The sequence below is a fragment of the Orbicella faveolata genome, unplaced genomic scaffold, assembly GCF_042242905.1.
Source record: "Orbicella faveolata isolate gen_17 unplaced genomic scaffold, um_ofav_v1 contig_13, whole genome shotgun sequence".
In the NCBI taxonomy this organism is placed as follows: Eukaryota; Metazoa; Cnidaria; class Anthozoa; order Scleractinia; family Merulinidae; genus Orbicella; species Orbicella faveolata.
Window position 1 is genome coordinate 14,091,707 of NW_028301540.1, and position 12,483 is coordinate 14,104,189.

General features: G+C 37.6%; 1 long non-coding RNA gene across 1 annotated transcript in view; it reads right to left on the reverse strand.

Moving 5' to 3' along the window:
* Nucleotides 1-1,557: 1,557 nt before the first annotated feature.
* LOC149115145 (uncharacterized) overlaps nt 1,558-12,483 on the reverse strand; it is a 71,337-nt gene continuing 60,411 nt past the window's right edge. Inside the window, exons 2-3 of the long non-coding RNA XR_016205996.1 lie at nt 4,753-4,875; nt 1,558-3,720 (exon numbers count right to left, since the gene is read on the reverse strand). This is a non-coding gene — a long non-coding RNA (uncharacterized LOC149115145). The remainder of the gene's footprint in view (nt 3,721-4,752; nt 4,876-12,483) is intronic.

Genomic DNA, 12,483 nt, shown 5'->3' on the forward strand with positions numbered 1-12,483 from the left:
ACCTAAGCGAAGAATGAAAAATACTCAATTTCCTAAAGAAGTTGGTGAAAAAGAGGTACCTACAAAAACTAAAAAACGCAAGCATACTTTGAAAACATCAAAGTCACCCAAATCTTCAGTTGCAGCCAAGGAACACAACATGCCCAAAGTGAGACCACTCAAGATAAAAAAAAAAACCCAAGCAAAGAAGCCCAAGCAACAACAACTGCAAACACAACAATAGCAGTGGTAACTCAGTCAGACCAGCAGCTAAGCCAGGTAGATTTTCAAGCTTTGCTTCCATTGCGCTCTCCTCACACCTCATCAGCCCATACAAGAGATACGTAGATGATATCTACTTCCAAAAAACCAATGAAGAAAAGGCAGACAAATTCTATTGCACCATGAACAACCTACACCCTAGGCTGAAATTTGAGATTGAGAAACCCACCTCCTCATCAGAAGGCCTCCCCCTATCCCTACTTCACTTCAAAGTTACACTCTCGGAAAACAGTAAAAGCTCCTTTGAGTTCTACAACTGAGTTCTTCTTCCTTCCTAGAAACTCAAAAATTAACTTTATCCGTAATGAACAAAGATGTAGACAACAGAGATGCTCTACCCAAACAACATCCAATAAACATGACCACGTATTTGACAACCTCCTTTGCATCAAGGAATATCCCGAAAACATCATAGAAAAAACTAAACGCCATCACCAACGTGACCAGCAAACTGCAAACACAGAATGGTTGTACTTTAAAATACCATTCATTTTGGACCAATTTGATTACAAAATCACCAGAATCTTCTGCAGAGAAGGCCTCCCAGTATGCGTCGGTCACAAATCCTACATGCTGAGACAAGCCCTCCTAACCACACTCAAAACACATGCATAAGAACAAACTGCCCTATCGCAAGCACCAAGCTGTGCCTACGAAGAAATACTGTGTACCAAGTCACCTGCAGGAGATGTAACAAATTCTGCATCAAAAGCACCACATAATTTTTACATGATCGCATTAAAGAACACCTGAACAACAACAACTCGTCCGTAAAAAAACACATTACATGTCAAGGGGCATCTAACAACCAAAACAGCCAGTGTTGATGTCAAAATAATCGCACAAGAAAAGGATACAGTCAACTTGAGATTATTTGAGGCATTCTACATCCAAAAGTGCAAGCCCTAAATTGATTCCTGTGAAGAATGCATCGAACTCAGAGACCTCCTATTTAAACTCCATTATCACTTGCACTCATTAACGATTGTCCATTCTATGGGCAAACAGGGCAATCAAAACCTGACAAAACCTGGTTGTAAAGTTGTAAAGTATTGAAAAGCTGTATACTTGTTGCATGGCGTAGAACAATTTACTTCCATTTTATATTGTTTGTGACTTCAAAAGCAGTCTTATTATTAAGTCTTCAGCGAGTGTAAAAAAATATATTTGAATAATAAACAGAAGTTTGTGTGTGATTAAATCCACTTAAATTATATTTTCAAAACACTCTGTCAACCTTGAGGGACAAAGTCGGCTCATTGCGCTTGCGTAGCTCTAACGTTCCTATTTCTCTACTTTTTACTCACTCTCCTATTCCAGCCATCTTCTACCATCACCATCTTGAATTCATTACCCATCAACTTTTTTCCCACTTTTCTCCCCATACATTTCCTTTACCAAATAAAAAAATGGGAAATTGAGCCTATAGGTACCCCCTGTATAATGGTAACATTAATTTCCTTTAATATTAATCAGCACTTCCTTCAAAATATTTTTGGTTTCTTGCTTATAATAAAGAGAACCAGTTCAGAACAAACCAGATTTTTATAGATTCGTGCATAACTCAACGTTGCTAAATCAAATTATTACAAGAAAAATATTAAATCCTTGCTTTTTAAATGGATATTAGAAAAAAGGCTAATTCAAATATGCTAAAGAAACAATATATTTGTATTGAATTCTGTTAAATATCTTTTCAAGAAAGGACGATTTTGAAGTGAACAACTGTCTTTCACCTGTATTTACTGGAGTTGATGAACTCGAACAGAATGGTATTGAAGTTGTTGGAACACACTACTCAGTGAAATGGTAAATAAATTATTGAGTTATTCTATGGTATCTGTTACAGTCAAGACGACGAACTTTCCTAAGGGACTAAGTGAAAAAAGAAAAAGAAAACGCAGAAGTGTTTCCCTGTGATGTTCACTGAACAAGGTTTCTAAAATCCCAATTTATGACCAAAAAATTCAGACATTTCTTTTGAAATACTGTCTACTGGCAGGGAAGGGTCTTAATGGTACACAATCTAATATTAATGGCCTATATTTTCCAGGTACTGCTGTTCCGACTGGAAATTTCTAGGAATGGTTTATGGATTAAACGATGCCACTGCAAGGTTTTTTGCATATGGTGCTATTGTACAAGGGCACAAATCTGTGATTTTACAAGTAAGTTATCAATGCTGAATGCCAACAGGTTTAGGTTGGAGAATTACTGGGGTTTTCAAAGCATCACTCAAACCTCAAAAAATTGTCCAAGTTGATCACCAAAGTGGCAATAAATTTGGTCAAATTTAACTTTTTTCTATAGCAAAGGGTTTTCAAACTGAATGGTTTACCAAGCATCGTCATCAATCCTTATTGCCCCCAGTGGGGCATGGAGCCACATGGTTTACCAATGCACTTGGGCAAATGAACAACAGTGGAATGATGTTTTAAAATACGTGGGTCTACACACTGCACTGAAATTGGCTGTAATTTACTAAAACTTTTAATTTTTGCACTACACATTCTAAGCTATGGGCAGTAAAATCAGGAATGCATCAAGAGTGTTAATGAAATACATTTTGCTGGCTTGTGTAAAATGTTATAATATATCAACATTTCCATGTTTGATTTATTTTCAGTAAGAGACTGGCCAATTGAAAGGACTTTGGAGGAATGTGAATGTAACAGCAGCGGAAAAACAACTGAACAGAGAAAAGGCTCCATTCAAAGGCCATTGCTACCAATCACATTTGAACAAGTCATCATCTACACACTACCCCTATTTCTCAGGATAATGGGACTACTGTTTCATCAGGTAAGATAAAACTTTTCATGCGGTCTACATTATTTCACACATTGCACGTTTTTGAAATTAAACTTTTATGTGTATCTTATTTTAAGCATTTCTTTTTGAAGGTTATTGAGCTTGTAATCAACAAAAAACGAAAAGAAATCCTTGAAACTAAGCTTGAGAGAATTGGAGTGCCTTTCAAATTCTACAAGGTGCAATGTGAAGATGGGCCATCTAAAACCCAGTGGACAAGCTTAGATGGTAACATTTTATGCATTATCTATCCCAAACTTGTGAAACTGAAACACAGTTTCATTAATATATACTTGTAGGTCTGTAAATAATAACAATGGGCATATAATACCAAAAACAGAAAAAGAAACCTCCAAAATATTGAACAGAATTGTAGTTTGTGTGTTACTGTATATTATGTTGATTTCTTTTGTTATTTTTCTCTCGGAAAAATTAGCTCGTAATGGCTGCTCTTAAATTAAAGTCCACATGATATGCCACAGTCAAGAAGGGATCAAGAGGAAGAAGAAATGTTGGTCATTGACTTTTGTTTGTTTTGGTGGCTCCTAAAGGAGCCGTTTTGTGTTTTATTGATGTTGGCACGTTGAGTCTTCTTCACCGTCTACTCTTCATCAGAACTGGAACTGATCCAGGACAAGTTGATTCTTTCTATGAAAGAAAAATTAACATGAATTAGAGCCCATAAAAACCATAGCTCAGAGGGAGAGATATTGTGACAATTAAGAACAAGTCAAATAGAATTTGGAACGAGCCCTTGTAGAACCAGGCATATGTCAAACCTATGTTGACACTATTTTTTCACTATGTCGAACTATGTTTAAGCTATGCATTGCTTCAGACTGCCTACGTGGTAACTATGTAACATAATTGATTACATAGTTCAGGGTATGTTAAACATATTTTGGAACTATGCCAAAGCTATTTGAAATTTAAATAGTATTTAAATATCTATGTCAATACTATGTAGAATCTTTACATAGTTTTAAAATAGCTATTTATTTACTATGTAATGGATAGCCCTGCTTTAATTTGCTTACTACCTACACTGTATGTATTAACTTGCTTGACACAGTGCCGATTTCACCATTTCCAGACCACTGGTAACGGTAGCACTCTGAATGATTGTAGTGCAGCTTTCTCTGTATCAGCCGCACTTCCGAAACTGCTCCATCTCACTCGGTATTCTTTTCGGCCGTCAATGGACTTTACAGCCAAAACTTTTGACACTTTGTAGTACTTTGACATTTTCGCTCGGGGAGATGTAACTTTGACAAAGCTCAGTTGATAATGATAATCAGATCACTGAAAACAGTTTCCTTTAAAGCTAAAAATTGAAGAACACCGTAAATTACCATACGACAAAAGCAGCGTTAATATTGCACGTGATGTCCTAAATTCAAATCAGTTTTAAGTCAGTGGTGTTTCAGTACAATTTAACATGGCATTTTCTTGAGGTAATGCAGTGATTGCATGTTATTGATACGAAAAAGATACCTTTTGAGTCCAAAGCTCTATTTTGTATTGAATTGACCCACTCTTTTTAACATGCAAGGCATGGGTTTTGTAAAAATGACACTTCTTGCTCAAGTGCCATGATATAATTGCATGTGTTATCATAACAATAGTTGTTTGTTGTTTATGAACATGCTTCTCTTATTATTCAACAACTAAACCTTTTACCATAGCACTGTAAAGATTTTTTTTAATTGACCACGAGCAGTCCCTCATTTCTAATACATTAGCCCTTGTCCATTTCCTGCTGCCATTTCTCTACTTGTGCTCATCAGGTTCACGCTTGATGAACTACGAAAAAGTAAAAAAAAAGTAGTTTAAGATCTAGTGGCATAATTAAAATTAAATTCAAAAGTTCCAAACTTTTAAACTGCAAGGTGTCTGGGTCAAAAGAGCATGGTTATTGCCGAGACCATACCCAAAGGAGCCTGAAATCAAGTCGTGTCCAGATTCACACTTCCGGCACTTTTGATTTTCACAGAACAAGAACACATGTTCTGTCATTTTGAACACTTCGTTTGATTTTTTCAGTCGATTTCTAGAAATGTCAGAGGACACGCGGGAGGAATCGCAATTGGTAAGATTCAACAGCACGCTATATCGGTGTAACAACTGTTGTTTCAAACTTTCATTGTAGCTTACATTCAGAGACTGCAATGTAGCAGATTTTATAGAAATGGGGGCCCTTCTGGAAGACCACCTGACCTTATTAGATGCTTTAAGTAAAATTCTTGTATTTAACTTGCATTAGAACATAGCTATAGCAAAGCCACACATTCAGTATCATAAGCATGCACCATATTCCAATAGTACACGCTGGTGACCTGTGCCTGAACTGTGCATCAGTTGTGCCTTTCACATCTTTTTCTGTGTGCTAATGCACAAAAACAGGAATTTCGTGCATTTGCACAATCTTAGGTTATGTTACCGTTGTGTACACCAGTAGCTTGTGCAAGGCAATAAATTGTCTGCAAAAGTAGTTTGACATCCATTTCCACTGGCAATATTCTAAGACAACTTGTAACTTCAGTGCTCGAAAAATGGACTGGAAATGCGTTTGGCCTTAATAAAAGGTTTCACTATATTTTTATTCATTTTCAGACAAGGTCACCGTCGGAAAACGAGTTTGTGCGTTGGTAAGTAGTGAATTCTTATGTTCATAGCTGATGTTTAATGCTTTATTTTTCACTAATGAGTTAATTTTTTTGCATCTGTCACCTTTACAGGGACCAAATGGTTATTCTGGCCCTTTGTTTCATTGCAGAGCAGCCAACGATACAGGAGTTGCATTAAAATGGTAAATATTCATTTTGAATTAGCTAAATTTGAGACTCTTCATAATAATCTTTGGGATAAGCACAGCACAAGTTGAAGTTTTCTCTGGTGGGAGTGAGGACAACAAACCTGTGTCTGATAACAATGCTTGCATCCCACACGAAACGCGAACAGAACTGTGTTCGCTTGATAGAAATCTATTATCTTTGTGTTTGAGCCTGCGAAACTAGCGAAAACTGCTTTTTGGAGGCGAGAAGTAGCAAGTTAGTGAATTGGAAGCCGTTCGACGTGTTTTCGTGGTAGCGAGACTTTCTAGTGGATAGCAAGGTGACCAGAATTTGATACATTTATTAGAAATACATGGAATAACTGCAAGCGCATAAAATTTTAATTTATGTCATCAATATCTTACGTAGGCAAGTTAATGAAGAGAAAAGATGAGGAGCCAGAGGGAGGAGGCAGTGTGGGAAAAAAAAACATGTGTAAATGAGTGTAAATAAATGTAAAATGGGTTTAATTACAGTGTATAACCTGCTTGAGGATTATTCATTGCGATATTTGCTAGCATAAGTTGCGTTAAGATGTTTTAAGTAATGGTCCGCCTAAGAAGCAGGCAGCCCAGTGGCAAAAGTGATTAAAAGCTACGAAATATTAATTTTTAACTTCACTCTAATCGAGGCATCTGATTGGCTAATGAAGAAAAATGTCGAAAAAAGATGGGAAAAAATGAAAAAAAGGCTTTTTTGGACTTCTTCCTCCCCGTGCCCTTGATCTCAGTCTCTCGGCCAAATTGGGGCATTGTTCTATGTGCCAATCAAAAGTTAGAGACTAAAACGTGATGTATCACTCGCGACGCCATTTTGGTTTGCGATTGAAAAGGTGCTTCCCTGGACATCTAAAGCAAAAATCTTCACCTTATATTTGTGAAATCTATATATTACAGTCTATCGGAGTTTTTTATTATAAAGAAATCAATTTCATAGTATTTAATCGTCGGTAAACCATCTTAAATGCCCTTCACAAAGCTTTGTTGAATGGGGTCACGGAGATGCGAGCATCAAAGAGATGTTTCAAACAACTTACGCCAAGGAAAAGTTCTGTGCTATAGGAAGGTTTAGTTTCTCTGGACACAAAGAACGAAAAAGGAAGATTTGTAGTTTCTGCTGGGACAGAATTAAGCTTCAAAGAAGATGCGAAACACTCCAGGTAAGCTGTACTAAATTTTGAGAAATTCGCACCCATTGTTTTTCCAAATCTTACCGATGCTTGAAGTATTTCCTGCCTGTGAAAGACCAGTATTTTCAGAATACTAAAAGCTCGAAATATTGTATTGTTAGACTGTGATAGATGCACAAGAAGAGGAATCGCAGTTCTTTAACGATGGTCCATATCAAAAACGGGATCAAAATCGTTTTGATGTTGATGTGGAGGCAGCAGCTAATGAATTGCCAGCTTTGGACATTGCAGCACTTCCACAAGACAAAGCATGTCAGTGTCCTGAAGAGACAAATCTTCGATTCAGCTACGAAGCACTTCAAGAACGGCGAAAACGAGACCTACAAAATGAAATCTTAGATAAAATAGAGAATCTTGTGACAGACTATACTTCTCTCGGTGAGGTTGGAGCTCATGCTATGATGAGAGACATTATTCAGCGTAAAAAGTTCCAGACCAATTATAAAGATTTGTTTCAAAGGCCTTCTCAAACTGGAAATGACGATAAATTCTTGAGATCATTGGCAAGAGATTACATGGAATCCAAAGACCAGGAAACCAGCAAGCTAATTCATGCTCAGAGAGCAAAAGTTTCTCAGAAGTTATTGATTGGCAGGGGTATGAAAGAAAGCAAATTGGAAGTAAATGAGGCAGACATTCAGGGGAAAAAAGAGTAGAACGGAGATGGTGAAAGTTATTGGATGAGTAAGCAAGTGCAGTGATGAACGACGAAGACTTCTTTCAATTGTGGCATGGGACTTCAGCCAATCAGTACTGCAATCGTATTTCCATTGCTCAAAAAGCACCATCACAGCTGCTAGAGTACATGCCATATTGTTTGGCAGGGGTGGTGTCCCTCAAGATGGACTGAAGTTTACCAGGCAAGCTGTGAATCCTGAAATAATTCAGGAATTTCAGGAATTCCTTCACCAAGATGATATCTCATGACCATCATCGTGTAGAAGTGTTCTTGTGGATGGCAAAGAGACAGGTGTTCGCTACTGGCAGTGCGACATCAAAGATGTCATTCAGCAATACCAGCTGAAATTTCCTAATGGTGTAAAGCGAAGTTACATTTATGCTCATGTTCCAAAGAATTTCCGTTCAAACTCAATGCTTGCTGGCCTGTGCAACCTATGTGACGATTTTGGTCATTCTAACTTTGACTCCCTCCTTTCCCTCCTTGATGACCTAAAGAATGAAGGAGTTCTGGCTGATTCACACCTCCAGCTTGTAAAAGTCTGCAGAGAATATCAAAAGTTTCTCAAAGTGAAATTTAGTAAACAGGTACAGGTGTAATGTTTGCTATGTTTGTAAATAATCACATACAGCATATAAATGTAGCATTGTAGACTTTAAAATATTATTTTTTCAAAAAATTTGGGTTTGTTTTGTTTTTGAGTATTTATCCTTTTTGGCTTGAAAAATTCATATTGATGTTCTTTGGTTCTCAATACAGGATTGTACAGGGATGTGGTTTTTGTAAGAAGTAAAAGTAAAGCAAAGTGCAAATTACTGTGATGTCAGACCAAATGTTTCTTGTGATTTGCAGCCCTATACACATTACTGAAGAACAAAGCAAAGTTGCAAAGCATTTCTTCTTGAACAATGTCCCATCCATTAAGGAAAACTATGATATTATTTATACAGTATGTTGGTAAAAAAAATCCCTAAATCTGTTCTTATGCTTTGTAAATAATCAGAAAAGTTACACATACATTACATGTACAATGTTCATGTACCTTTGGCACCTTTATTTATAGAACATAAGAAGTGGTCCAGGTACCACTAACAGATTTGATGTTTGCCTAATGTTGCTTCACTCCAATACTTATTTTGATTCTAGGTTGAGAGGCATTCCACTTGTGCTGAACTGTGCCTTGACTATGCTCTTGGGGATTGTCAGTCACAACATGATCACCTTTCACCAGTCTTAGAAAAGTTCAATGAGTTGAGAAACCAAGTCACTGAGGGAGTGGAGAGGGTTGGCAATCAGAGGAAAAGAGGGACATGCTTTTGAAGAACTGGAAGGAGGTCGTAACAAATCATAAAGAGTACCTTGCACATTTGATTCGCACCAAACATCAAGGTGGATACTACCAATACATCCTTGACAACCTTGCACCAGGAGAAATTGTGGTCATAATAGATTACAAAATGAAGGTTGAGCTTCGAATGAGAATAAGAGAGAATCAGTGAGAGTGGTATGATAAGAGAGGGATCTCCCTTCATGGATTCTTTGCTATTGCTCAGGTAAACAATTTATCCATACCAGTTTTCTTTCCTGATTCACTTATAAGCCATAATTTATTAACATTGATTATTATTGGAAAAAATAAAATAGGCATTGGTCTGTAGAGACTTCAGTAAACGTAAATGAATACGTTGTGGGCGGATGTGCCAACACAGAGTTCTTTGACTCTACATTGTATAGTTTGATAGCCTCAGTTTTATTCAGGATTGGGGATCATTGGTTGTATTTTGTTTATTTTCTTCATGACATAACCTGTCAAATCATATACAGGCTCTGTCAGTAGGTATTAAGCTCATTTTGTGTGTGTCAATTTGTTTAAGGGTTGATATTTTTAATTTTAGTCTACCGGTATTTCCCAAATGCAGTGTTGGATTTATTGTTGGACTCATTTTGAGTGAATAAATGTAAGTAAGCTTTACTCATTCTTCTTTTCCATACATGTGCACGTAGGTAGGAGAGGGTCTGTGAAATATTGAGGTTATTGACTTACGGTCTGATGACACCAAACAAGATGCTTGGTTCACACAAAGTGGCCTGGACATTGGTTTCAAGTGGCTGGAGTCAGTATATCCGGGCTTTTCTGTCTACTTGTTTTCTGGTAAGGAAACAAAGTTTATTTTGTAAGGAAAATTAGCTTCCAAGGTGTTTTCTTGCCAGTAAAACCTTGACCATTGTTGGGAATAGGCACTTTGGGAATCTACATGTGTCATACACTTTTCATTTGAAGAAGTTAAAGTTATCTAAAGTGGCATTGTTCTTAAAATTGATCATAGAAAAGATCCATTCCATTCAAAAAATTTTAACTTACATATATGTACTGTGCTGTTTATTTTTTTTAGACAATGGTCCCCATTACCATAACAGTAGAGCTCTGTGCTACCTGGCTGAGGTGAACAGTGTATTCAATTTTACGCTCAAGGAGTACAGTGGAACCTTGATTTAACGAAGTGCCAAGGGACTGGGGAAATTTGTTTGTTATATCGAGGGTTCGTTAAATCGAAAACCTCAATTTAACGAATTTTCGGAAAAACAACCAAAATGTTCGTTATATAGAGGTTAGTTAATAATTAATTTTCATTGGTGTTAGATAGCACTACCCAGCATTTCTGGATCTGAACAATTACTAATAAGCACTCTTTCTTTAATGTCTATGTAACTATGTACTGTACAGATATGTACATAGCTACGGCACTTAGAAATTGCACAGGCAAACAAAACTGCTTAAAACTACATATAAAAAACATAAATACACATCTATATTGAGACGCTAATAAAAGATTACTTCCAATGGAGGTTTTTTTGTCATCAGTAAAAAATGCGTCCTCCGTTTAAGAAAAATGAACATGATATTAAACAAAACGGTAACAATTTTAACACTGTTCTAGTCCAATTAGGACTCTTAATCAAAAAATTCTTTTAGTGAAGATTGTCTCTGTGGTTTTGTTGCCATTCGTAGGAATGTATCTTCCATAGAAGAAAGGGAGTGCAGAAATTCCTTTTTCTTTTGCACTTGTCTTGTTGAATGACAAAATCAAATTGCGAAGCCCTGTCACAGCCTCGCTAGCTTCGACCAGACTAAGTGGTTTTGGCTCCACTTTAGAGATGTCTGCATCTGAATCTCCATCTTCTTCCTCATGACTCATCGATTCCACGTTTTGGACTGCCTTCAGGGCTTCCCGTGTTACATCTTCCTCCGTCGGTTGGCTTTTGGTTACAACATTGTTATCAAGGGATACAAAGTGACTGAATGATATCTCTGCAAGAGAGGGAAAATGGTGGGTAATGTTTCCCCATAGACCGACACCAGTTTCATTGGCATCTTCATCTTCCTCGTCTGACTCAAAAGGATCGTGTGAGGGCTCCGCTACTTCAACTGGGAATCCTGCTTTTTTCCGGCAGTTTTTGATTGTCGTGGTGCTTATATTGTCCCAGGCTTTGGCCATCATAAAGACAGCATCCTTGAGGTCGATTTCTTTGACAGGTTTATTGTCATCTAAACACTGTAACATCTGCCTGATCATTGTCTTGTGATAATTTACCTTAAGGTTCTGGATTATGCCTTGGTCTGCCAGTTGAAGCTTGCTTGTGCAGTTAGGTGGAAAGAAGATGAGCTTTGTGTTTGTCAGGCCATTGACAATAACATGTGAAGTACAGTTATCTAAAAATAACAGAATATGGCAGTTTGCTACTCTCATTCGTCGGTCAATTTGATGGACCCATTTTTCAAACAAAACGCTGTCCATCCAGGCTTTTCTTTGAGACTCATAGGTCACGTGGAGCAAGTTCATGTTACTGTTCCTAAAACACCTGGGTCTGGCATATTTCCCTATCACAAGTAGGGGTAGCTTCTCTGTGCCATCCTGGTTGCAGGCCACAAGGACTGTCACACAATCTTTACTTCTCTTACCACCGGTGCACTTTTCTCCTCTCAGGTTAAGCATTTGAGTAGGGGTAGCTTTCCACATAAATCCTGTTTCGTCAGCATTGAAACGATCCTTCATGCTATAGCTGCGGCAAATATCTGGGAGACACTCGCTACAATTTTCGACAATATCAGGATCTACGCTTTTCTCTTCACCACATACAGCTTGGCCTGTAATTCCCTGTCTTTCCTTGAATTTTTCTAGAAAGCCATTACTTGCCTTGAAGTTCTCATACCCTAACTGTTGTGCAAAATACAGGGCTTTTTCTTGCAGCAGCGTTCCACTAACTGGGATGTTCATACCTTGAACCTTCCAAAACCATTCAGACAGTGCTTTGTCAAGATCTGGAAAAGTCACCTGCTTCATCTTCTTTCATTTGTCTGTGAAGAATCCTCCTTCATAGGCACTAATAATCTCATCCTTTTTCTTCATAATGGTCGAGATTGTAGACTGAGACAAAGGAGGATCAAAACACTTTGCAGCGACAGTGTTTTTCTCCCCATCCTTGATTGCTTTAACCAGTTTATACTTCTCTTCCAATGTCAGCACCCTTCTCTTCTTGGTCTCTTTTTTTTTGGACTGTGACCGCGATGTGGAAGCACTAGGAATGGGAACTATTACGCTTTCTTCTGCTGCACTCTCTAGGCTTGCCATAGGTATTAAACTGCTTTCGATGAAAAGTGCCAAATTCAACAGAGAGATAAAGGCACAAAATACGGCAAGGTATTGCAG